Genomic DNA, 25,883 nt, shown 5'->3' with positions numbered 1-25,883 from the left:
TAAAATATTTGGGAATCTATATACCAAAGGAAAGTCGGGAATTATATGAGCAAAATTACAAAACACTTTTCATACAAATAAAGTCAGATTTAAATAACTGGAAAAATATTAAGTGCTTTTGGATAGGCCGAGCAAATATAATAAAGATGACAATACTCCCTAAACTAATCTATTTATTTAGTGCCATACCAATCAGACTCCTGAGAAACTATTTTAATGACATAGAAAAAATAACAACAAAATTCATATGGAAGAACAAAAGGTTGAGAATTTCAAGGGAATTAATGAAAAAAAAATCAAATGAAGATGGCTTAGCTGTACCTGATCTAAAACTATATTATAAAGCAGCAGTCACCAAAAACATTTAGTTTAAGAAATAAATTAGTTTATCAGTGGAATAGGTTAGGTTCACAACATAAAAGAGTCAATAACTATAGCAATCTAGTGTTTGACAAACCCAAAGATCCCAACTTTTGGGATAAGAATTCATTATTTGACAAAAACTGCTGGGAAAACTAGAATTTAGTATGGCAGAAATTAGGCATGGACCCACATTTAATACCATATACCAAGATAAGATCAAAATGGGTCCATGATTTAGGCATAAAGAACGATATCATAAATAAATTAGAGGAACATAGGATAGTTTACCTCTCAGACTTGTGGAGGAGAAAGGGATTTGTGACCACAGAAGAACTAGAAATTATTATTGATTACAAAATAGATTATTTTGATTATAAGTTAAAACATTTTTGTACAAACAAAACTAATGCAGACAAGATTAGAAGGAAAGCAATAAACTGGGAAAACATTTATACATTCAAAGATTCTGATCAAGGCCTCATTTCTAAAATATATAGAGAATTGACTCAAATTTATAAGAATTCAAGCCATTCTCCAATTGATAAATGGTCAAAGGATATGAACAGACAATTTTCAGATGATGAAATTAAAACTATTTCCACTCATATGAAAGAGTGTTCCAAATCACTATTGATCAGAGAAATTCAAATTAAGACAACTCTGAGATACCACTACATACCTGTCAGATTGGCTAAGATGACAGGAAAAAATAATGATGAATGTTGGAGGGGCTGTGGGAAAACTGGGACACTGATACATTGTTGGTGGAGCTGTGAAAGAATCCAACCATTCTGGAGAGCAATCTGGAATTATGCCCAAAAAGGGGCCCAAACTGTGCATCCCCTTTGATCCAGCAGTGCTACTACTAGGCTTAATCCCAAAGAAATACTAAAGAAGGGAAAGGGACCTATATGTGCCAAAATCTTTGTAAGAGCCCTTTTTATAGTGGCTAGAAACTAGAAAATGAATCAATGCCCATCAATTGGAGAATGGTTGGGTAAATATGAATGTTATGTAAAATTATTCTGAAATGACCAGCAGGATGAATACAGAGAGGCTTAGAGAGACCTACATGAACTGATGCTGAATGAAATGAGCAGAACCAGGAGATCATTATACATTTCAACAATGATACTGTATGAGGATGTATGTGGATATCTTCGACAAAGAGAAGATCTAATTCAGTTCCAATTGATCAATGATGGACAAAATCAGCTACACCCAGAAAAGGAACATTGGGAAATGAGTGTAAACTGTTTGCATTTCTGTTTTTCTTCCCAGGTTATTTTTACCTTCTGAATCCAATTCTCCCTGTGTAACAAGAGAACTGTTCGGTTCTGCACACATATATTGTATCTAGGATATACTATAACATATTTAACATGTGTAAGACTGCTTGCCATTTAGGGGAGGGGGTGGAGGGAGGAAGGGAAAAGTCAGAACAGAAGTGAGTGCAAGGGATAATGTTTTAAAAAAAATTACCTAGGCATATGTTCTGTCAAGAAAAAGTTATAATTTAAAAAAGACCTTACCACCAAAGGGTGGAATATATTGGAAGATCCACAACAACTATGAAAGTTCTGTTAATTTTCCTTAAACATTATTGAAATCATCCTTGAGATTTAATTCACCAAGGCTCCATGATGGACACATGTTTTAGATAAATAAATTATTGGAAAAAGAAAAGAAATACCTTTTGCAGCTATGGCTAAAAGAAGAATTCATGACCAAACCAGGAACTGAAGACATCACAGAAGATAAAATAGACATTTTTGATTATAAAAAATTTAAAAGATTTTCACAGAAACAAAATTAGTATGTTTGAATTTAGAAGGAAAATAATCGAGAGAGGGAATCTTTGCACCAAGCTTCTTTGATAAATGTCTTATGTTCAAGATATATAAGAAAGAAACTGATTCAAATATACTAGAATGGCTATAACAAGAAATAAAGAAAGTTTTCAACAGAAAAAATTCATGCTATCATCATCCATATTTTTAAAATATTCAAATTACTAATAGTTCTATAAATTGAAATAAGGACAATTCTAATATCCTACTTCAGACCCTTCAGATCATTAATGATGATAAAAAAGGAAAATGACAATGGCTAAAGGGGCGGAGAGAAGATAGACACATTAATGCATTACTGGTGAAGTTATTAATTGGTCCAGCCATTCTGGAAACCAAATTGGCATTATGTGCCAAAACTCATTAAACTGGGAATAATCTTTTGCATAATGGTATAACTACCAGGTCTATATCAGAAAGATATCAAAGATAGAAGAAAAGGATCCATGCGTACAAAGTAGTTCATTTTGTTATAGAAAAGAACTGGAAACTGGTGATACCCATGTATTGGGGAATGACTAAATAAGTTGTGATACATTAATATAATGGAATTCTATTGTGCTGTAATAAATGATGAAGAAGGCAATTTCAGAGAAGACTGAGAAGAACTGTTTGAATTGATGAAGAGTGAAGTGAGCAGAACCAGGAAAACAATTGATACAATAAAAATTTTGTAAAGATAAACTTTGAAAGACTTAAGAATTCTGATCAATGCAATGACCAATGAGGATGGAACATGCTATCCATGTTCTTAGTAGACAGATTATGAACTCAAATTGCAGAATGAGACATCTTTCCAACATGGCCAATGTGGAATTAGTTTTGCTTCATTATGAATAATTGTTACAACAATTTTGTTTTTCTTTTTTCTTTTCACAATGTTGAAAGATAGGAGGGAGAAGTGTCCAATAGGTACCAGAAAAAAAAAAAAGAAGAGGGTCATCAGAGTATTTCTTTCATAAAAGACAACAAAAAGAAAGTCAGAAGGAAACAGAGATAGGCAACATAACTTTGAAAGTTATTGAATTTATTATGTATTTTAAAAGAAAAGCAAGAGGTACATAACAGAGACTCCTAGTCTTATGTACATTTTTTCCTGTTTTACTTTGTATACAGAAATGCTCATTATATTTGGTATGTAAGGATTCAGAATAAAATTTATTTTTAAAAAACAGCATTTTTTTAAAGCCTTAAAGAGTTAAATTGGCTTCCAAGACTTAACTTTTAGACTACCATGGGCAATGTACAGGCAAGGGAATTGTGCTCAGCTGAATCAATTTGATATCCTTGATGAATATCCTTATTGAATATTTTTCCCTGCTCTAGCTAAGTAAATATCCTTCCCTTAACTGTCAGATCTTCTAAGAGTGTTTAATTGATTTGAGTACATGTTACTTGGTGGTATGAATAATTTCTTTTCTAAAGAAACTAAGTAAAATGTTGATTGGTGTTTTATTTTTTAACGCATTTCTGTCATTTCCTAATGACCTGTCTCCAAAGAACTCTCCTTTGAAAAAAAAAAAAAAAAGGTACCACAAAGCAAAACAAATTAGCATATGTATTCACATTTCAAATTTATAATCCACTAACCTTTCTACTGAAAGGAAGGAGGCATGCTTTACCAACAGTTTATTCAAGTTATGATTAGTCACTGCATCAATCTAAGATGGGATGCTTTTTAATAAAGTTATTGTACTTTATATTATTGTGGTTATACTGCAAATGGTTCTCCTAATGTTCCACCTCCAGAATGTTCTACTAGAATTGATCTACTTTCCAAATCCGAATTATTCAACTGGATGGTGAAAACCAGGGGGTGAGCTCCCCAGAGGAAAGAGGGAGTCTCTTCTTTCAAGGTATTTTCCACAGTGGAGCGAGGCACAGGGCTAAGCATAGGAGAAGCCGGTAAATGCTGGTTAGTGTTTTAGAGATAGTCACAGAACACAGAGTCTAAAGTTTTGGTAGTATTCAGAGATCTGAAGATCAGAGAGAAAAAGATCAAACTGCTGATTGATTAGATGAATGAGCTCTGCCATCATCCTTAGGTGATAGGATTCCTATGGGAGAGAACAAAAGAACTCCATTCTCTTTGGTGAAATAGCCTCTTCCCCTCTTGTGTGTATGTGTGTGTGTGAAAATCAAACAATTGAACCCTTATCCCTAGCTGGAGGAAAGACCGGAATGGAGGGGCTACAGTCGTTGGTTGTGAAGTCAGCAGAGACTGAACTCAAGTTATAGCCATCCTTTGACATCCTGTAGAAGTAGGAGAAACAAGGAGAAAGGAGGATAGGACAGACATAGGTAAAGCTATTACCTGAAAGAATTATGTAAGTCAACTTTCTTGATCTAAAGTTTGTTACTGTTAGTGATCTCCCCACCTCCAAAGAGAGGTAAGAGAGCTTCTCACTGAGCAGAATCAGGGGCTGGAAAAACTGGTTGGGGAAGACAGGATGAACACACCAACATACACATGCATAATTCAAAATAGCAGATAATCCAAAAGTCATTTCTCCCTGGCTCTGGAATGCACGACCTCTGCACCTTAGTATAAGTAAACTCAGTATGTGAAAATCCAGACTTGTAGACAGATAAGGAGTCTGGGGAGAGCGATCTTTGTTTTATAAAAGAATTTCCGGCAAGGATCCGTTATTTTTTTTTAAAAAGGTCTATTGATGTCTTTTGTTTTTATATCCTAGTCCCTTCCCAGGAACCTCACATTGAACTCTCCTCCGTAACATAGTAGAAAAAACAGTTCATCATCAACATAATAAAGACATCTGAGAGCTCATGAAGCATGCCAAATCTGTAGTCCCCAGCCCCCACTCCACTCTTCTATTAAGATGAGGAAAATGTGTTTCTTTCTTAGCTCTCTGAAATTAAAATTATAATTCATCTGAGTTCAGATGCTTTCAAGGGTGGCTTTCATTAACATAATTACAATTACTATCTATTGTAGTTTTCCAGATTCTGGTTGCTTCACTCTCCATCAGTTCATATATATATCTAAGTTCTTATGACTGCATAAAAATATCTTACAGTGAAATAATATTCAAAAGTATATGCATATTTCACAATTTATTCACTCATTCCCTAACTTACAGGCACCCACTTTTCTTTCACTACTCCTTTTTTGCTAACACAAAAAATAATGCTATGAATAGTTGGGATATATAGGTATTTTATTCTTGTGGCTACATTCCGTAGAAGAATTAATTAATGGGGGAAGCTATGAACAATTTAGTAACTTTTCTTGAATAATTTCATATTGTTATCCAGAAAGTTGCCAATAATTAATAGCTTAACCAACAATGTATTGGTGTGCCTACCCAGTCTCATCAGCATTATTTCAATCTTTTATGATTTTTACCAATTTGATGAATATGAGGTAAGCCTCAGAATTGTTTTAATTTGCATCTCTCTATTATTTTAAGACTTTTAAATATTCATTCAGTTCCCTGGGTGAGGGAGGGAATATATCTAAAATGAAGTTCAAAATATTATAGGGTCAGCAGGAATATTTAGATATTTAGATTAACCCCTCATTTCATAGGATGAGAAAACTGAGACCAGAAAGACTTACATTAATTGGCCAAGTTAACACAGGTATTAAGTGGCCAACACAGTCATAAAGCTACTATTCATTCTACTACATGATGCTTTTTCTCAATTTACAAAAACTTGATACAATTGAGGACTATGTGCATGTAAATCATCAATATAAATATTCATAATATATTGTTATTTTGTCTTGGTCAATAGCATTGGTTATTTTCTTTCATAGAAACATATACTGTTATTGTTAAAGCTGGCAATGACCAGAGGTTGTCAGTCAGTTCTTTGTTTTACAGTTGCTAATGCAGAAGACAGATTACTTAGTATTAAACATTTTCAGTAACTCACATAAACTCACATACACGGTGGTAAGAGACATCTAGAGGGTAGTGGTTAGAAATAGTTAGATGGTATAGGGAGAGAGTGCTAGACTTGGAATCAGGAAGATCTTCATTTAAAAATTGCGGAAGTTAGGAAGACCTGAGTCTGGCCTCAGACACTTAACACTTCCTAGTTGTGTGGACCTGGGCAAGTCACTTAACTCCAATTGCCTCAGCAAAAAAAAAAAAATTGCTGAAATTATTACCGGGGTGATCTTTAATGTCTGCCTACCTCAGTTTCTTCATTTGTAAACATTTGGGATAATAACATCATCTAACTTCAAGGGTTGTTGGGATACATTATTATGAATCTGCATGTATATAAAAGGAATATGATGTTATTATCTTTTTGGGGTAGATTCTGGTTCCATTTCTCAACTCTCTCAAATAGCCAAAACCCAAATACTTGTTTCTATGAGACTCTTTACCCTTGGATTTCTATAACGAATTGAAGGTTCTGAGGGGAAGTGATACATTTTTGCGGGTGTTTTGTAAATTTGTGGGTGAATTTGAGACAGTTCTAAGTATTCCGTTTTAGGTGATAGGAACACATTTATATTTATAAACTTTGTAATCTTGTGTAATTCAAGTTCTTTTACCTTAGTTTCTCATCTATACAATGGACACATTTTATAGGGTTCTTTTAAGAAAGTAAACTTCTACATAAATATAAGTTATCATTTTATGATAGTTATTCCTTGCTATGGCACTTGTGGTTAGATGCTACACAGGTAGCAATAGGCAAAGCACGGGTTTAGAATTTACTTTTAAATCTTGAAGAATTCCATCGGTATCCTACCTCCATTGCATTGCTCCTGCAAGTAGAAGACAAGATTCAGTCTTTCTTCACTTGACTAAAGAAATAGGGCAACAGCTTAGAAAGCTACTGCGGATCTGGGTCTATGAAGATGGCTTTTGAAGCTCAAACGTGGGATGATGGCCTTTGAGTGTTGAGAATTTTATAACTGGACAGCAGGATAAGCTTAACAAGTACAGTAGAAGCCGATCTCCTGGTGAAAAGTTGAAATAAAGATTTAAACTAATTAAACTAAACAAACTTTTTTGGGGATGTATATGAGGTAGAAGAAGGTAATTGATGTAATTAGAGATATCATTTTATGGAGATACACATGAAGATAATGACAGGTTTTTTTGTTGTTTGTTTTTTTGCTAAAAATCCCACTATATTAAAGGACTTGTTTCAGGCTCTTTCCTGTAAGAAGATAGAGGCAGCATAAAGAACATGTGGTTTTTATTCAGACCACTTGAGTTCAAATACCATCTCTGATGTGTATGACCTAGGTAACTCACTTTACCTTTCCTATCTTCTTTAAAATTTGCCCTTTTTTAAAAATGAAGGAATTGAACAAGATGATCTTTGAGGTCCCTTCCAGCCAAAAACATTTGATCTGTTCAAGAGACAAGCTATTAGTTCAAATTCAGCCTCAGACATTTACTAACTGTGTGACACTGGACAGGTTGCTTATCCTTGATTGCCAGAAAGAAGGAAAGCAAAACAGAGAGAGAGGGAGAGAGGAAAGGAGGAAGGAAGGGAGGAAGGAAGGAGGAAGAGAGGGAGGAAGGAAGGAGGAAGGGAGGGAGGAAGGAAGGAAGGAAGACAAGTTATTAGAAGCTAGATGGAAAAAGAGATCACTACACTAGGGTCACAAAGACCATTTCAGGCATTAGTTGTGTGAGCCTTGACAAGTCGCTTAATCTCTCTCTGTCTAAATTTCTCAATGTGTAAAATGGGAATACTAGTATTTCTTAAGCAAGGATAAAATGAGATAGTATTTTAAATCTTAAGGTGCTATAAAAATGCTATCGATGATGATGGTGTGGCAGTGATGATAATGGTGATGATTAAATCTCTTCAACTCTCACCAAGAATCATGGTATTGTCTTGGACCTGTTCATGGTGACTTACCTCAAATGTTTTCCTTTTTTCCTCTTGCTGCTTTTGCAAATTCCTGGCTTGGATCTTGGAAAGGATCTTTTAGGTCAAGTTCACTTCCCTAATTTTATAGATGAGAAAAATGGTGACTTGTCCAGCATCACCTTCTCTCTCTCTCTCTCTCTCTCTCTCTCTCTCTCTCTCTCTCTCTCTCTCTCTCTCTCTCTCTCTCTCTCCCCCCTCTCTCACTAAACCTTAATGCTTTCCAATAAAATTTTGGTCACCAACACCCCTACCCTCAATTCAGGTACATTGTATCCTATCCAATCCTTGACAGCCACTAGTCTCCAAGATTTCTACTTGTTCACGCCCCTGTGGGAACAAGACCTAGAAAAATTCCATTCAGTCAACACTAATTAAGCAACTACTGTGTCCAAATTATAGGAGTAGGGCAATGAAGCAATGATGATGGAGACAAAGGGAACAATTATAGCAAATAGTGTTTAGAGCTGGAAAGGCCCTTGAAAATCATCTAGTCATTTTAAAGATGAGAGATAAAATGACTTATCTAAAGCTTTTCCTTTCCCTGGGTCTCAGTTTCCTTCTCTGTAAAACAGTTATTTTTTTTGTTTTTTTTGTTTTTTGTTTTTTTGAGGCAATCAGGGTTAAATGACTTTAAAAGGGTCACACAGCTAGCCTGATTGATTGAGGCAGAATTTGACCTTGGATTTGGAATTTGAACTTCCAGGTCCAAGGTTATGTCATCTGCTCTTCGTGGAATATTCAGGCTTTGGACTTAGATTTCATTGACAAGTAGTCAGCTTCTTAGACTTTCTATGTTAATCTGAGTTAAATTTATCTTTCTTTTTAAAATAATTTACTTTCATTGCTACCATTTTTTTATATATTTCATTGACATAGAGCAATTGAAGCTGAGGAAACTCCCTCTTACCAATCTTCTCTGCAGTTTATGGTCTTGGATGTCCAATGACTAAGAGATTAAATGATTTGATCACAGTCCTACAGTCATTATTTATCAACCTCAGTCAGGCTTTCCTAGCTTCTGGACATTATATCTCCCTGCCTCTTTATCCTTGGTGATGAAGATTTTAAAAAGAATAAAATAAAAACCAAATAGGCACATTTACCTTGAAGCATCTTATCCTTTAAACAATCAATTAATCCATCAACAAGCATTTATTAGGCAGTTGCTATGTGCCAAGCACTGTCCTACGCTGTCTAGTCCTTCAAGGAGCTTTCATTCATTGTAGGTGAGAGAAGGGAAAAGAGCCAGAGAATACATTATTTTTACAACTAAAGTAAATACAGAATGGGATGGGGCATGAACAACTAGAGGGATGGGGAAAGGCCTCTTGAAGGAGGCAGCCCTTGAGCTAGAAATGGGGAAAGAGAGCCTTCTAGGCATGGAAGGCAGACTCGTGAAGAAGCACAGAAGGAGAAATGGAATATTGTGTCCAGGGCAATTGTAAGTAGGCCACTTGGGCAAAGCAGAATGTAGAATACATGGGGTGGGGTGTAATGTGTTTTAACTCTAGGGCCTTCACCTTTCACTGTTTCTAAGCCTTCACTGATCCCTGAACCAGGATTTGAAGCATCCTGATCTTTTTTGTCTCCCCAAACCAACTCCTGGAGTTTAGAAATCTGCTGTACCCAAGCCCTAATTACCTGTCCTCCTCCTTCTGCTTTTGATACTATCTCCCTCTTTCTTTAAAACAACAAACAATGCCTTATTTTATTCTGCATAGTATTTCTTTTTCCTTCCTTCCATTCCTTCTTTCTTTTTTCTATCCCTTTTTTTTCTTTGTGTCTTTTCAATTAAATTTATTTTTAGATTTACATTCTTTCCCTCCCATCTCTCTTCCCTGAACTGAGAAAGTTAAAAAACAAAATGCAATTCATATTCTCATAAACATGGATAGTCAAGTAAAACAAATTCCCACATTAGCCATGCCATATATATGCCATGCCATAATTATATATATATAAATTTATATATATTATATATATATAATATAATATATATTATATATATAATATAATATATTATTATTTTTTAATATAATATATTATTATTAATATAATAAATATATATATATAATATATATATATATATATATATAAAACTCAGTCCTAATCTAACTTAAAAAGAACTGAGCCAGTGAGTTCAGTGGGGAGGGAAGACTCACTCATGACCAAATGGGAGGGAAGTTAAGGATAGCATTGTAAGAAACCTAGAAACCTAATTTTGTTGTTGAGTGTAGAGTTGGAGTGAGAATCCTGGACTGAGATCACTGGGGCAGAATGAACAATGGAATGAACAAATTCAAACCTGGCATCTCCTGTGGATAGGAACTCACCTAGGCAGGTATAGTTGTGTTGGTGAATTTAACTTTGGGCTCTGACATTTTCTTGGCCCCAAAAGCCATATGACTTCCTGTCTGCAATGGATATCCAAATAAATTTCAGAAGAGTCACAACCTGAAAAACTTTTTAGTGAGAGGCTGACAGGTAGATAGATCACACCTCTGCATCTAGTGTTCCTACTGCTGACTTACTTTTTCTCAAAATCATTAGAACAGAGCAACATCACCCCATTCCCTGGGTTTGTCTTTCTTTACTACCTTTGTGATTCTTAAAGGCAAAAGGATTCTTAAGAAATTCTTAAGAAAAAAAGAAGTCTTCTATTAGAAACTAAGTATTTGATCATTAGTAAAAACCCTTTTAAGTGCTTGAATTTATCTACTTTCCTAAGTTTCATTTATCTCCATTGTTCGCATTTCAAAGATTCTACCAGTTTTCATCAGAAATGAGTGCAGTCTATGCAAAGTCTATTTTCTCTCCTACAGAATAATTTTTTTTTGCAGACTAAGTTTTTCTAGTTGTGAGTCTTTTTCTTTTTGGAACACCGTAATCCAAAATTTCTTCCTATTTTTAGGTTCAATGTAGTGTTATGTGATCCTGACTAGAGTTCCTCAGTACTTAATTTCTTCTTTCTGGATGCTGAGAATGTAGGCTTCAGAATGGGGTTTTCTTCAGGAAATAACTAGTGGTTTTTAAAAATTTTTTCATCCTCTAGTTAAAATAGATCTGAATGATCATATTTTATAATTTATTGGAATGTGACATCCAAGTTCCTTGGTCATGGTTTTTAAAGATTCCAAAGATTTAAATTGTCTCTTTTGACCTATTTTATAGGTCAAATGTTTTTGATGAATACTTTATATGTTTTAATTTGAAAACCTTTTGATCTCTGTTCAATTATTTCATGTTATTTCACAGAATTATTCAATAATTCTTTTTAGGCAACCCGCTACATGAGTAGGGATTTCCTCTTACTGTTTTAAATTATTTGTTTCCTTCTATTTCCCTCCTCAAGACTCCTACTTTCTCTCTTTTTAAAAAACACCTTTTTTTTCCAGTCACTCTTGGAGTCTTTGGGGGAGCTTAGAGGAGGCAGATCCTGCCCTATCTGTTACCCCCACCCCCATGATTCTTTTTATACTTACTGTGATGTTAAAACTCTTCTTCTGGAGGAAATGTCTTTCACAGTGAATAGATAGGGATGGTCTTGGAGTCAGGAAGGCTTGGGTTTGACCTTTACCTCTAGATTTACTTCTTGGGCATATAGTTATTGTATTTAGAATTGTTTTGAATCTCATGCCAGGGCTACCCAATTTCCCTCTGAAACTCTTGAAGGGGGTAGGTAAGCCATGTCTGGTCCTGTCCCCTCTGAAGTTCTTGATGACGTGGCTAGGACCAGGTCCTAGCTTCTTCTGCAATCCCTGGCATCCACTCCTGTCTCCTGATGCTGGCCTTGGCCCCATCTCTGTCTCATTCTCTGCGCAATCTGCAGTTGGGAGGAGGTGCCTTCCTTTGTTGCATTGATAACAGGTCCCAACAGTATGCTGGAGACCCAACCAGTCTCAGTCCTCCTTGAGGGCCCCCTTGCCTAAAAACTGTTCAATCACGGAGATGGTTATAACTCCCACAGAAGCTCCTCCTTCAGCCCCCTTGGCAAGCCTCAAGGTGTGCGTGCTCTTCTTGGTTCTGTCTCTCTGCTCAGTGACCTACAGAGAGCTGACTCTGTCCCTTGTTGTGGCTCCAAATAGTCAGGGACAAGATCCTGCTGGTTTTGAGCTCCCTTTAATGGAACTAGTTTCTGTCCTGTATCACCCTCACACCTAACTAATCCCATCTCACTCAGAAACCCACACACTTCTAGCCGCCTTCTGGCTCAGTTGGATGCAACTGGCATTTCCTTTTGGTTTTCTTGATCAGCTTCTTCTAATGTCCCTTTCCACCTGTTCCAGCGTGTTTTGGAGACTGGTTAGGAATTTCACCATCTTAATTGCAAGTTGACCCTCCACTTTCCCTGTCAAGAGAGATGTCTTGTACTAGTTTGAGTGGAGAAACTGGTGGAGCAGGGTTTTGGTGGGATTAGAGTTCAAGTCTCTGAGAGGAGATATGGACATTGACCAGACAATCTGTTTAGAAAATGTCCTGCCCTGGGTTAGGGGTGTAGTGAGACATGGGGTAGCAGGATGTTTAGTTTTTTAGTCTTTAGACTTTTCCCTTCACTGAGATAAACAAATACACTTTCGTAGAGACCTCATGGACAATACAGGGAGATTTACTACATCCCAATCAAGGACCACAAATACACCCATGATATGGACACAATGTGAGGGAGAGGAAAAAGAACCAGGTGGAGCTCACCCCAGTATGCTACCGTCCTACTTTAATTATTTATTCTAATAAGGTGTTAAGCTATGTTGTTTTTAGGCACACCCCACAAAGGTATCCTTTAAAATTGGCTCCCCAGTGAAAAATGTCAGTCCTCTTCTCCCTGCCCCCATCCTAGTTATAACGCTATATATGTACACATGAACATACTTGTTCATACCAACTGTTTAGTCTCAATATTTTGCTCACACCCCGGTTCACTTGCACAAACACACATACTCTCATCCACACACTTTTTGTACAGTCTTATTAACACAATAGCATATACATAGACCTAAATTACTCCCACAATTTCCTTCCTTACCTTTTCCCACCTTACAGGGAATCTTTTTCTTGGGGGGAGGTCGGATTTCTGCAAAAAGGTTAAAAAATTTGAGTGAAACAAGTGTTTGCCTCCTTTCCTATTTCCCACTTGTCCTACTTATAGTCTCTGGGACAGGACCAGGACCATAGTTGAACTAGAGTCATGTCTCATTCACTAATCCTTTCCCAGACCTCAAAGGGTACTCTTCTAAAACCTAAGCAGTCAGCAGAGAGGGATAGAACCTGTTCCTTCTACCTTACTTGAACTTCTTCTTATGCTTAGAGAGGACATGACTGCTCTGGCAGAGTGAAAGTCTAGAGGGAGGAAGAAGACAAAGAAAATACCCAGAGAAGTGATGATACAGTACCAAAAAGTAGCACATTTAGGTGGTTCTAGACCAGAAACGTAATACAGATCTCTATCTCTATCTCTTATCTTTATCTCTGTCTATCTCTATTTCTAATTTTTATCTCTTTATATTTATCTCTGTTTCTCACTCTTGCTCTTGCTCCATCTCTATCTCTATGCCTGTCTCTGTCTCTGTCTTGGAGTCCCAGACTGCTAAAAGCCTGATGGAGAAAAAGCAGATTACAACCCATTCTATCCTCTCCTTCCCCTCTCATCCTCTTTACCCCACCATCATCAGCACACCTGAACTCTACTCTCCACCCCCATTCCTTCCTTTCATTTTTACATTGTTCCCTTGAAAGGAGGGGATTATTGTTTGCCCTTGACAGATAAGAAAAACAGAGGCTCAGAACTACAAACAGAACCTGTGGCAGAGTTAGAATTAGAACTCAGGTCTGTGGCTCCCAGCCTGGTTTCTGGCTAATGGACTACTCTGTTCCCTATCCCTATTCCTCTTTAGAGACAAGAAATTCCCAGAAGGAGTCTAGACTGGGTCCCACAGAACCAGAACTTTTTGTTTTGGGTCCCACCCTAGACAGCAGAAATACAGCCAGCATGTGCCAAGGTCTGGCTCTCAACCAGTTCTATAGAGAGTACATATTTCTCTCATGGGATAAAAACATAGTGAATTACTCTTCTTCACAAATTCTGTATGTCAAAAGATCTCCCCATCTCCTGTTCCCTAACTCCACATTTCATCTTCCAGCTCTGCACCTTGACATAAATTGTCCCTGTACTTGGAATGGTTTTCCCATCTTCCCTTCCAAGTCGTGGAATTCTTAGTCCAAGTTCAGGGGTCAGCTCAGGTGCCACCTCTCATTTCCTCCAGTTAATGGTCTTTCCTCACCCTCCCTAAAATTACTTTGAGATTACTTATATGTAAAATATGTATATACATACATATACATATGTGTATATAGATATTAATGTGTATATGTGTGTATATACCTATATGTATAGTTTGTATACTTACTGGTATATGGGAAGTATCCTTTTAGTAGAATAACGTCTTTAAGGACAGGGAAAATTTCATTTTTGTTTTTCAGTCCCCATGGCTTAGCACATAGCAGGTTCTTCATAAATTCTTCTTGAGTTAAATTGACAAATTCCAGTTAATGGTGGCAGGATGGGGGTGGGAATGGAAGGGTGGGAAAAGGGCCAGGATTCACAGCCCTCCTTGGATCGAAGGACTCTTTCTTTCCTAATTGAACCATTACACTAAAAGGGAAAAAGGATGCTGCTATGGACTGTGTGCCTTCCACCACAAGGCTACCTCACCGTGTCCTGTCTCTAATATCCCTTTCTTCTGCCTCTATTACTCTCATCCCATGTGGGGAATGCTTTCCCCCGCCAGTCAGAAGGACATCTTGGACTTCTCCCTTCAGTTTTGTGTACTGAATTTTAGGGAGAACAATGACACACGAAGATTTTCCGGAGGCATAATAGGATGGCATAGGGTCTTGAAACTACGCTATTGGAGGCTCAGTTGGAGATGCCGGTACTGCTTAGAATGGACGAGAAAAGACTTAGGGGGATATAATAACCATCTTCAAGTGTTTGAAGGGCTGTCAGATAGAAGAGGGATTGGATTTGCTCAGCTTAGCCCTAGAGGACAGATCTAAAAGAAATAGATGGAAGTGGCACAGAGGCAATTTATAGACATGATGTAGGAAAAAACCAACCAACAAAACCCAGCTTCCTGACAGTTAGAGCTGTCCAAAAGAGAAAGGGGCCACCTAAGCTCGTATAATGGTGAGGTCCCCTTCCCTACCCCGTGCCCCAGCCTCTGGAATGAAAATTCACTCACTGATGCTAAGTTTGGGCCTGGGGAGACGCTCTCATCACCTAGCCCAGCCCCTCCCCCTTCCCCCTTCTTTCCTAGTGGAGACTAGAGCCATCCCGGCATCCACTGCCGTTCCTCCAACCCACCCCCCACACCCCAACCCCCTTCATCAGCCCCCTGTGGCACCAGCCTGTCTGAGCCAAGTCCCACCCTGGGGGCTTGGATACTGTTTGTTTTGGTGAAGGCAGGAACGTAATTGGGGCTTTAAACACCCTCTCGGACATAGGGAGTGTAAACAAGCCTGGCCTTGAGGGACATAGTCAAGGAGTTGATGTGAAGACAGACAGCAAGAGGCAGGCCTGAGCTGCTGAGTGGGAAAAAGAGCAGGGCAGGGACACTGGGAGGGGTTTTCTCCTAAGGATTTGTGAAGGAGAGAAGAGGGGGAAGGGGCAGAGATCTGGAGGGAGCTGCAGAGCTGACACAGGGAAGAAAAGATTGGTTACCTGGAGATTGGGATGGGGTGAGGGTGGAGGGGCAGAATGCTTCAGGGAAAGGACTGGTGTAAAGAGCCCAATGGAAATTGAGGGCCTGTGCTAGAGAGAGAGAGAGAGAGAGAGAGAGAGAGAGAGAAGAGAGAGAGAGAGAGAGAGAGAGAGAGAGAGAGGAGAGGAGAGGAGAGGAGAGGAGAGGAGAGGAGAGGAGAGGAGAGGAGAGGAGAGGAGAGGAGAGGAGAGGAGAGGAGAGGAGAGGAGAGGAGAGGAGAGGAGAGGAGAGGAGAGGAGAGGAGAGGAGAGGAGAGGAGAGGAGAGGAGAGGAGAGGAGAGGAGAGGAGAGGAGAGGAGAGGAGAGGAGAGAAAAGAGAGAGAGGAGAGAAAAGAGAGAGAGGAGAGAAAAGAGAGAGAGGAGAGAAAAGAGAGAGAGGAGAGAAAAGAGAGAGAGGGAGAGAGAGGGAGAGAGAGAGAGAGAGAGAGAGAGAGAGAGAGAGAGAGAGAGAGAGAGAGAGAGAGAGAGAGAGAGAGAGAGAGGGAGAGAGGGAGAGATAGCAGCTACCTCTTCTCCTTCAAGGTAGTGAGTAAGGAGTGAAAAGACAAGGAGAAGGACATTGGGGGAGCCTGAAAGAGATACAGGAATCCTCAGTAATACTAATGTGTAATGCAAAGAATATTGAACTGGGTTGGAATTAGGGTTCTGATGCCTGTTAGTTATGTGGCCTCCTATAAAACACTTGATTTCTCTGAACTTCAGTTTTCTCATTTGTAAAATGGGGATATACTTGCTCTATCTACCAAGGAAAGGAATTTGTAAGCCTTAAATTGCTATTTAATATGAATTGCTGTTGCGATCAGCAGGCAGTCTGTCATAGTGGATCAAGGCAGAGCCTTGGAGGACCTGGGTTCGAGTGTTATCTTTGACACAGCTACGTGGCTATAAGACAAGTGTTTAATTTCTCAGCGGCCCAAGCAATTCTCTAGAAACTCTGATCTACAGATGAGCTAATTAGTTGCCTGCAAATGAAATCTCAACATCTATGAAATCACTGGTTGGGCCAAAAAAAAAAAAAAAAAAAAAAAATCCCCAACACTTCAAACGATTATTTGGGAGTTGGGGACGGAGGTCTGTTGAACAATAACTTAACAAGCCCCTGCAGCACCTCTCGGTGCTCTCGGGAATCCGACTAGAAAACTTTGCCTTCCCCCGTCCCAGCCATCAAGAGGCTCTACAGCTTCTTTTTTAGAGCATGAAACCGGAGGACTTCATGAACCCCGAGGAGGGGGAGAGTGGGGCTCGGAGGGCCTTTGGGCGCTATCCGGCGGATGGCGCTGCTCTGGGATTCAGTAATGGGGTTTTCAGTGCAGCCCCTTTGTCCACCTGGAACAATCTCCCTTTCTCTTGTACACATATCATCCCTTACCCAAGACCCCAGAATGGAGCCCCGGGTGCGGTCGGTCCTTTACTTGCTCAGGGCGGTTTGGAGCAGAACCAGAACTGAGAGCATCGGGCCAGCCTGCTGACCATCAGGGCCCGGGGTAAGACAGTTTTCCTCCTGCAAGTCCCTACTACTAATCCCCACTTGCTCGGGGAGAGCCGGCGCTTCTCCTGGAAGGAGCTGTGTCGTGCGTTTGTAAGACTTTGTGTCACATTAAGGAACATTAAGGGACAGACCTCCACCTTGCCAGCCATCTCCCAGGTCGAAGGGTCCAGCGATGGGGGTGGGGGGATGAGGGGAGGAAGGGACCGCAGCCCTTTGCGTTAAGTCTAGGGAACAGATGGTTTCTTCCAATGGGAGAGTCGGTCCCCCTGCTCCTGCCCCTCCCACGGCCTCGCCCCCAGCCCCACCTGGGACAGAAGCCCGGCAGGTGGTAGAGAACACCCTACTTCCTCATGTAAAAGCTGTCCCGTCTCCCCTGGCATTCACCTCTCTGCCACCTGGTGGACGTTTCTACCACTGCTCCTCGTGCCCACCTCCTGTGATTGGCCGTCGGTTCCACCCGGGAGGGGCCGCCAGGTAGTGAGGTGGCGCGGGGCCGGGGGGGGGGGGGGGGGAAAGGCAGGTCCCCAGGTGCCCCGATGGACACACCCACATCCGGCTTCCTGGGCCGGGCCGCCCTGAGCCTGGCTGGGATCGGGGGATGGGGCTCGTGCGGGGGCCCGGTGAGCTCTGAGTCAGGTCTCTGAATCCGTGACATTTTTCCCCCCAAGAGTCCCCGACGCCTCAACAGTCCCCCTTGACCGTCCTTCTCCCAACTACGACCCTTCCAAGTAAAAGTCCCTTCTTTCTGGAGTTCTGGGGTTGCCCTGGCAGACAGTGAGACTTCTCCTTCGGGATCCGTGAGAAGTGCTCGCTTCGGGAGCCGGCCCAGCATCCCCAGCCCCGCATCGGTCCCTCCTCTGGCCTCCTGGTGCACGGCTCAGCCCCTGCTTCCCCCGAGGAAAAGCATCCCCCAAACGCCCCACAAACCGCTGTCACCCGGCAACAAGCCGGGCCCCGGCCTCCTCCCGCGCCCCCCATCCGGGCCCTGCACCGGGCCCAACCGTTCTGGACACGGCCTCCCCGGCAACGGTGAATAATTCATGTACGAGGCTGGGGAGACAATAAATCAGCCGCGAAGATTAACATGAGCTGTTTTGCGTGTGAGAAAGATCTATCGCCGCACTTGCCAGGTTGCTGGTGATTAATGGAGCCGCCCGCACCAAAATCTAGGCCTTTATATTCAATTATGGCACTGACGGTCCGGGATGCGGATTGGCGCGAGATCAGGGAGCCGGGCACAGGAGCTGAGTCAGGGCGGGTGGGCGCGGGCTATTGCCCATGGCCCGGGGGGGGGGGCAACAAGTGCCACTGAGATTACTGCCCCCGCCTCTGAAACCAGAGGCGTGAAATGGCTCCCTACTGAGCCGGGGCTGTGCTCTTTCTGCAGAAATCCATGTGGGCCCGGTGGTTCCGAGAGGGTTACCAGTGCCGCCGAAACCTTTATTTATTTATTATTATTTATGTTCTAGGCGGGTGTGAGGAAGACATTTGAAGGGAGAAGGGAAGGGAAATTCTTGGGGGACAGTAGGATGCGCAAGTTTCTGGAGCTTCCTGCCTCTAAGGCCACCCCCTCCCGAATGGAGGTGAGGACAGCCAGCCTGCTTGGAAGCAGAAGTAGCTGGGTCTGGGTCTGACCCACCCAAGCCTGGGAGGAAGTCCATTGTCAGCAGAAGGAGGGTTAGAACTATGAACCCTGGCTCCGTACCCAAGGCAGGGAAAGGGAGGGCTGGAGAGGAAGGGGCTCCCGAGTTCCCGCCTCCCACCTGACCCCAGGAAGTCCTGGCAGCTGGGCCCCTGGGAGGGGGCCATCTCCCTGAATTCCCACACTCAGGGCGCCCCCTCCCCCTGCCCATTCCAGCTGGCCCCTGTCAGGGCTGTGGGCGCCAAAGATCTGTGATGGGTTTGGGGTTAAGTGATTTCCCCCTCCAACTTTGTCTGCTCTCTGTTCCTTCCTCTCTCCTCCTCCTCTTCCTCCAAAGGCTTTTATTGAGTAACCCATCCCCCCTTGCTCTCTTCCCTATCCTTTGACTTGGAAAATCTGTGCACCAAATTTACATAACGGGGGAGGGGGGGACAGAGGAAAATGAGTGGAAACTCAGATTAGGTTGAAAACAGATGGAATTCATTCTCCAGGTAAAATAACCCACCTGCAAGGACAACTATCCCTGACCCTCCTAGTCTTGGTAGAAATGCCCAGAGCCTAGAACTCTCTATCTTTTCTACTACAGCGTGGCGTCCTTCTTTAGACAGATCCCAAATTATACAGAGTAGAAAGGGGAACATTCATTGGATTCCCACAGACAGAAAAGAACCTTTAATTGAAGGGGTTCTTAGCAGCTTGAGGATGCTAGATGGAATGAATGCTCAGCACAAGGGAGACCATGAGCTCTGGAGAACTCCTCAGGGTTGGAATCAAGGTACACAACAAAGAAGTAAATAGGCACTCTGAAAATGGATATTGAGACACAATGGACACCAGAAGAAAGCACGGGGAGATTCAGGACCCCCCACCCGGAGCAATCCGAGCAGCAGGGGCTTCTGGGCACTAGGGGATTGTCCTGGAGGTAGCACAACAATGGTTTCTGAGAAGAAAGTGTCAGCTAATGCCGGTCCCAGAGCTGGGTTCCTGATATAAAAGAGCCTCAGCTTCCACCTTAGTGAAGAAGATTCTCTAAATATTCCCACCTGGAGGCCAAAGAACTTCAATGCTGTGGGGGGTGGGGGTGGCCAATGCTGTCTCCCCTGCTGCTGAGCATTCAATCCTCAGGCTGTTACAAACCTCTTCAATTAAAGGTTCTTTTCTGTCTCTGAAAACTCATTGAATGTTCCCCTCCCTACTCTGTATAAAGAAAGAAAGTGGGATCATGGGAAGTCATCCCCCTTTTAGGGTGGGGAAGAGAGTGCGATGATTTCCCCCCAAAGAGACGTTCAACTAGCTTTGAATCTGTCTCATAGACAGAGCTTACCGAGAGGGGGTGGGGCAGGGAGTGGTTTAGGAGCCTGGAGTCTGGTGGGCAGGGTCCCTCTTACTCTTCCAAGCTCCCTAACCGTCCCTAATCCCCTATTTGCCTCGTTCATCCCCTGGGACTCCCCAGGACCCCATTAATGAGTCCTGCCCGCCCCAGGACAAGCCCCAAATTAACCCTGTCTCTGACCCCGACACCGACACCTGTAATTACTCCAACGGGAGGCTTCAAGGTAGATGAAACCAGCCGGCCCAGCGGGGGCTCGTCTGGGCCCCAGGGGCCTAGAGCTAATACCCAGGAATGCTGTAAATGCTCATCCTGGCTCCAGGGCCCAGCAGCGAGGGCTCACCTCTAATGCCTCCACAAAACTTGCCAGGAGAGACTCCAAGAGGATTACCAGAGCCCGGAGGGGGGCCTTGGGTGGCAGCTGAGGAGCCGGGGGATCCTTCTTCCCCAGTCCCACCCTTACCCTGAAGCGGCTCAGTCTGGCTCAGGGCTCTCAGAAAAGGGTTTGAGGGTTGCCGGGGAATGTGATTTAGGCTGAATTAGGGGTGGCAGAAAGAAGGGAGCTTCTGAGCGCAGTAAATGGGGCTGCGGCTCCTACAGCCCAGAATCCCCCATCTGAGCTCAGGACCCACTGTCCCTTTTTCTCCTCACTCGTTCCTCTCCCTGGGGAAGGTGGGTAGCTGGGGGAGTAGGTGGGGAGGATGTCTGCAGCAATTCAGACAGCTGGATTAGTCAAATGAGCTCCCCCAGAGTCTTCCACTCTGGAGAGAACGTTGGGGAGAGGCTCAGACCCAGAGTCCCCCCTCCCCTTAGCTTGTTTTGTTTGTTCTGAGCGTCGTGTCTCAGTAGCTCTTTCCGAATTAACCTCTGACCCCAGACTGTAACTCTTCCTCTCTTTTGACAACTGTGTTTGTCCAGCGGTTTTCCCCTCATCCTCTCCCCAGGGAGGCAGCACTTTTGATTTGGTTTGATTTTCTTGTTCCTACCCCACCACCATTCCAGGAACCACTGACAGAATCCTTGCTCCTGGGATTTAGTCCCAGAAAAGGTTAGTCCCAATACGGTGGCCACGAGTTTAGATCTCACTCAAGCTAGAAGTATTTGCGTTTAAATGGTCCAATAGCTTTAGTGCATAAATATTGAGAGGTGGAAGGAGAGTGTGGGGAGAGAATCAGGCCACCAGCAATGGAGCTCAGGAGGGAGTCCTGTGGATATTTCTCCTTGCTATTATAGGACCCAGTACAAAGAGCTCCCCTCCCCACCCCCCCATCCTCGGCACACGTGCTCACAGCCAAAGGGCTGGAGCCCCTGCTGGAGGTAACTCCTTCCGAAGGTGTGGTGGCTCCAACCCAACCCTCCAGGGTGGGGACAGAGCTGCCAGCTTCCCCATCACCTGCTCCCACTCCTTCCTGCCAGCACTCACCCAGGCAGCCAGACTCCCACCAACCCCTCCCCAGGTCCCCCTAATTACACTTAATAGCAAAGATCATAAGAGCTCTATTAACTTTATTAAGGACCCAATTAGCTGTTACTGCCCCCCCCCACCCCAATAATCCCATTAAGCATAATGAATCAGCCACTGCCCTTTGTTTCCCCTATTGGATAGAGGAGAAAAATTTATCTTTGAAGACCTGACAGGGCTGCTGCAGGGCCATCCACGGGACAGGGATGAGAGGTGTGAAGTGAGTTGTTTCCCTGAGCTACATGCAGGTTTTAGGAGGCAGGAGATTAATTGGTGTTAACGCCTGTACTTGTGCCCAAGTCTACCCACACACATACATGTATACGGCCTGGCTCAGGTCCAAAAGTCCTTTGCTTGGAAATGTAAGACAGACACACATTTACAGCCCAGCAAACATAACCATCCTCTCTTTCCATGAAGGTCAGAGAAAGCCTGGTGTCTGTGTGTGTACCTATGAGGGCAGGGGCTGAGGTGCCTGGCTGGGGCCCTCAGAGCTCCTAAGGCCCAGCCCAATGCCCTTAAACTGGGCAAAATCAAAACTTTCAAAGCTCCCTTCATCTCTGGGCTCAGCTACAAGGTGAAGCCTTCCTTGATTCCCCTGGCTACTAGCACTTTCTCCCTCCTCAAATTGCCTTCTATTTGCTTACATGGATGATCTCCTTAACGGAACTTAAGCTCTTTGAGAGCAAAATCTGCCTCATTTTTGTCTTTGTATACGTGTGGCCTTACAATAAGATAGGGGAAGGCTAGACCAATGATTTCAGTTATAGAATAATCACAGATTAGGGAAGTCCCCCTACTAGTGCAGGTTAGCGGGTTTTCTGCAATGTATAGACTTGAGTGTTTCTTAGAGCATCCTCTCCAGGGTCTCTTAACCAGTATGCTGGACTTGAATCCAAGTCTTCCTGGTCTACAATCATTTCTCTACTACACCAATATTGCCTTTTTGCCTTGCATGCAGTAGGTACTTAATAAGTGTTTGGTTATTTGAATCTTCTCCTTTTCTCTTTCCTGTTCAGTGAGACAAGGGATGATAGATAATAACTTCTATTTATATACAGAGATAAGGTTTGTAAAAAAACATTATACTCATTTTATTTAACTTGATCCTTAAAATAAAATAAAATACTATATACATATATATACGTACATGTGTGCTGTTTGTATTTTTTTTTTTAACTGAAAAAACAACTGAGGCTCTGAGGTTAAGTGACTCATCCACAATCATACTTAACCAATATTGGAGGTAAATTAGAACACAAGTCTCTCTTGAGTTCAGAAAATGCTTCTCTAAAGGAAAACAAAAATAAATGTCCTATATGGCATTTTTCAGCAATGAAATAATTCAGGCCAACTCCAGTAGACTTGTTATGGAGAGAGCCCTCTGCATCCAGAAAGAGATGATGGGGACTGAATGTGGATCACCACATAGTATTTTCACCTGTTTTATTGTTGTTTGCTTGATTTTTTGGGTTTTCTTTCGCATTTTCCCTTTTTGATCTGATTTTTCTTGTGCAGCATGATAAATGTGGAAATATGTTTAGAGAATTGCACATGTTTAACATAAATTTTATTACTTGCTGTCTAGAGTAGGGATGAAGGGAGAGAGAAAATTTGAAATAGAAAGTTTTTTGAGAGTGAATGTTGAAAACTATCTTTGCATATATTTTGAAAATAAAAAGCTAGTATTTTTTAAAAGAATAAAAGTCATATTTTTACAAATGGGGAACTTAAGGCATTTAATTCATAGAATCTTAGACTTGTAGCTAGAACTGTCCTAGGAGTTTACTTAATTTCCACATTGATGGTAAGGCAGCTCACCCTTCCCTTCCAATCTCATATTCCTCCTTTGCAGGATTCAAGGCCCACAGCTCTTAGCTCCCGAATCATGAGGGTGAAGAAGGGGAAACGGGAGATGGTGAATGTTGTCTTGTGTACCTTCAGTACCTGGGAAAGAAAAGTGATCTTGGCCAAATGAATGTCCCCCCCCACCCCATTACCCTGTCCTATTGATGCATCCAGAACTTCGGGATTCTGAAGTCCAAGTTTTTCAGGCCTGAGCCACAGTTTGAAAGAAAAGCAGAGGCAACCCTTTTCCTAGAGTATTCCCACTGCTACCTCCCCCACTCCAAAGCACAAGGGTGAACATGTGCTTCTGTGTCCATGAAGGGAGGGATTCTGTCTCTGGGCATTTAGAACTGTCTTTTCCTCCCCAGGCCATGGCCCCCGGATGAGGAGGAAACATTGTGACTGACAGCTCCAAAAATTCATCTGCCCTAAGCAGGAGGGCAGGGGGCCCGAGCCTCGGGAAGGGGAGGACCCTTTGAACTTTTGCCTGGAAACAACTTTCTCATTCTCATTGCCCTTCCTCTTCCCACCGTAGGCTGGGTCAGCCTGGAAGAAGGCACTTGAACATTTTCCAGGAATCTGAAATCAGGAGAGCCCCCATATCCCAGTCCTTGAGCCCCAGAGATTCCCTTCATTCCCAATTCCCCAATCAGAGTTTTAAGATCTTCCTTTCCCTGGAATCCCTAGCTGCTCCCTACTTCCTACTCCCTAAACCCCAACCTAATCCCAACCCTAGCACAAACCGGAGAAGATGGGAGTCCTCCCAAACCTCCATTAGACTTAGTGGGGCCCATCCTATTACTTCATGCTTGCAAGAGGAGGAGGATTTTGGAGAGAGAAAAAGAAATAAATTCTGCAGCCGAAGCCCAAGGTTGTTACCTGATCTTGGACCCGTACTCAACTGATGTCTGGAGTTGTGATAGGAAGGCAGCTCAGAGTCCCACTCCACCCTGGCTTGGGGCCCTGTGCAGGAATTCTACAATGACAGCTCCAGAAACCTCATAGGGATGTAACATAAGTAACTGGGAATTGAGAAGTTAGGAATATGAGGGGGAAATTTCTAGCTGGGGCTTCCCACACTGCCCTGGGATGACAGTTTCCCAAGATCTGCTGTCTCCCTGCTGCCATTGGCGACAGCCTGTGTATCCTGGAGGTCCGTCCTCTCCTCTTCCCTTTCCGGATGCCTGGAGGAGAGAACCGAGTCAGAGTGTGAAATATGTGGAAATGATCTGGAGCTGAGAGAGGTGTCAGCCTGAAGGCAGCAAGCCCCACTTCCCACCCACCCCCCACTTCTTTTTGTCCCTCTGCTATCCACTCCCTGCCTACAGGGATTGGGCTCCGGCCTGCCTTTCCACATGTCTATGCAGGGAGTAGCTTCTCTCCTTTCTCCCCCCCCCCCTTATCCCCAAGGTGTGGAGTGAGGCTGTCAAGCTAGGAGGGAGGAGAGGGGGAGGAAGGCACTTATCTAGAAGAGTGCTGTATCTAGAAGGGAGGGGAGAGTGCTGTTTTTGGAGTCGGAAGACCTACCTCCAAATCCTGGCTCTGCCATTGCCTGTGGCACCTTGGACAAGTCAAACAAACGAGTCTTTCCGAGCCTGACTGATCTGTACATAAGGAAGTTCTCCTTCAGAACCTGGGATCTGGTGGCTGACCGTGAACAGACGTGGGCACGATCAGCGAGCCTGATAGTTAGAAGGGGAGAAAAGCAGAGTGATTCAGCGGAGTTCCCTGCTCACCCCTTTCCACCAGTTTCTAGACATTTAGCATTCATCTCCTATACAACTCTGGCTTGAGGGCCAAGGCCAGTGCATGACCAATCATAATGACCTTGGGCCTGCACAGCTATGAGAACAGAAGCAGCTAGACAGTCCACTGAATAAGGGGATAATCCTAGAGTCAAGAAGACCTGCTTTCATGTACTGCTTTATTAGATACAGCTGTGTGAGCTGGATAAGGCACTTAAGCTCTTTCCATCTCAGTTTCCTTATTTGTAAATTTGGGATGACAATGACCCCTGTCTCCCAGGGTTACTGTAAGAACAAAGCAAGAACATTTGTAAAGTGCTTTGCCAACCTTCAAACACTATACAAATACTAGCTATCATTATTATTCTTTCAAACAAGCTCCTGGGCTTTGGTCTCCCTCCTACCTTCCTCGGGGGCAGAGAGTCTCTGACTCAGTTTCTAAAAAGAAGACTTCTCATTCACTTTCCCTTACATGAATGTAGAGAGAAGGGGCTGGTGGGACGAACTCCTGGAGCTCCCTCTAGCA

The 25,883-nt window shown here is 42.7% G+C and overlaps 1 long non-coding RNA gene across 2 annotated transcripts in view; it reads right to left on the bottom strand.

The window, feature by feature from the left end:
• LOC141553736 (uncharacterized) overlaps positions 1-17,796 on the bottom strand; it is a 29,810-nt gene extending 12,014 nt beyond the window's left edge. Inside the window, exons 1-4 of one of the 2 annotated variants that reach the window (XR_012485618.1) lie at positions 17,715-17,796; positions 13,108-13,155; positions 8,073-8,160; positions 6,945-7,155 (exon numbers count right to left, since the gene is read on the bottom strand). This is a non-coding gene — a long non-coding RNA (uncharacterized LOC141553736). Of the gene's footprint in view, positions 1-6,944; positions 7,156-8,072; positions 8,161-13,107; positions 13,156-17,461; positions 17,507-17,714 lie in introns of those variants that run through there. The other variant, XR_012485617.1, reaches the window with a different exon arrangement.
• Positions 17,797-25,883: the final 8,087 nt, after the last annotated feature.

The sequence above is a fragment of the Sminthopsis crassicaudata genome, chromosome 2 (assembly GCF_048593235.1).
Source record: "Sminthopsis crassicaudata isolate SCR6 chromosome 2, ASM4859323v1, whole genome shotgun sequence".
Classification (NCBI taxonomy): domain Eukaryota; kingdom Metazoa; phylum Chordata; class Mammalia; order Dasyuromorphia; family Dasyuridae; genus Sminthopsis; species Sminthopsis crassicaudata.
This window is presented reverse-complemented; position numbering and strand designations above follow the sequence as displayed.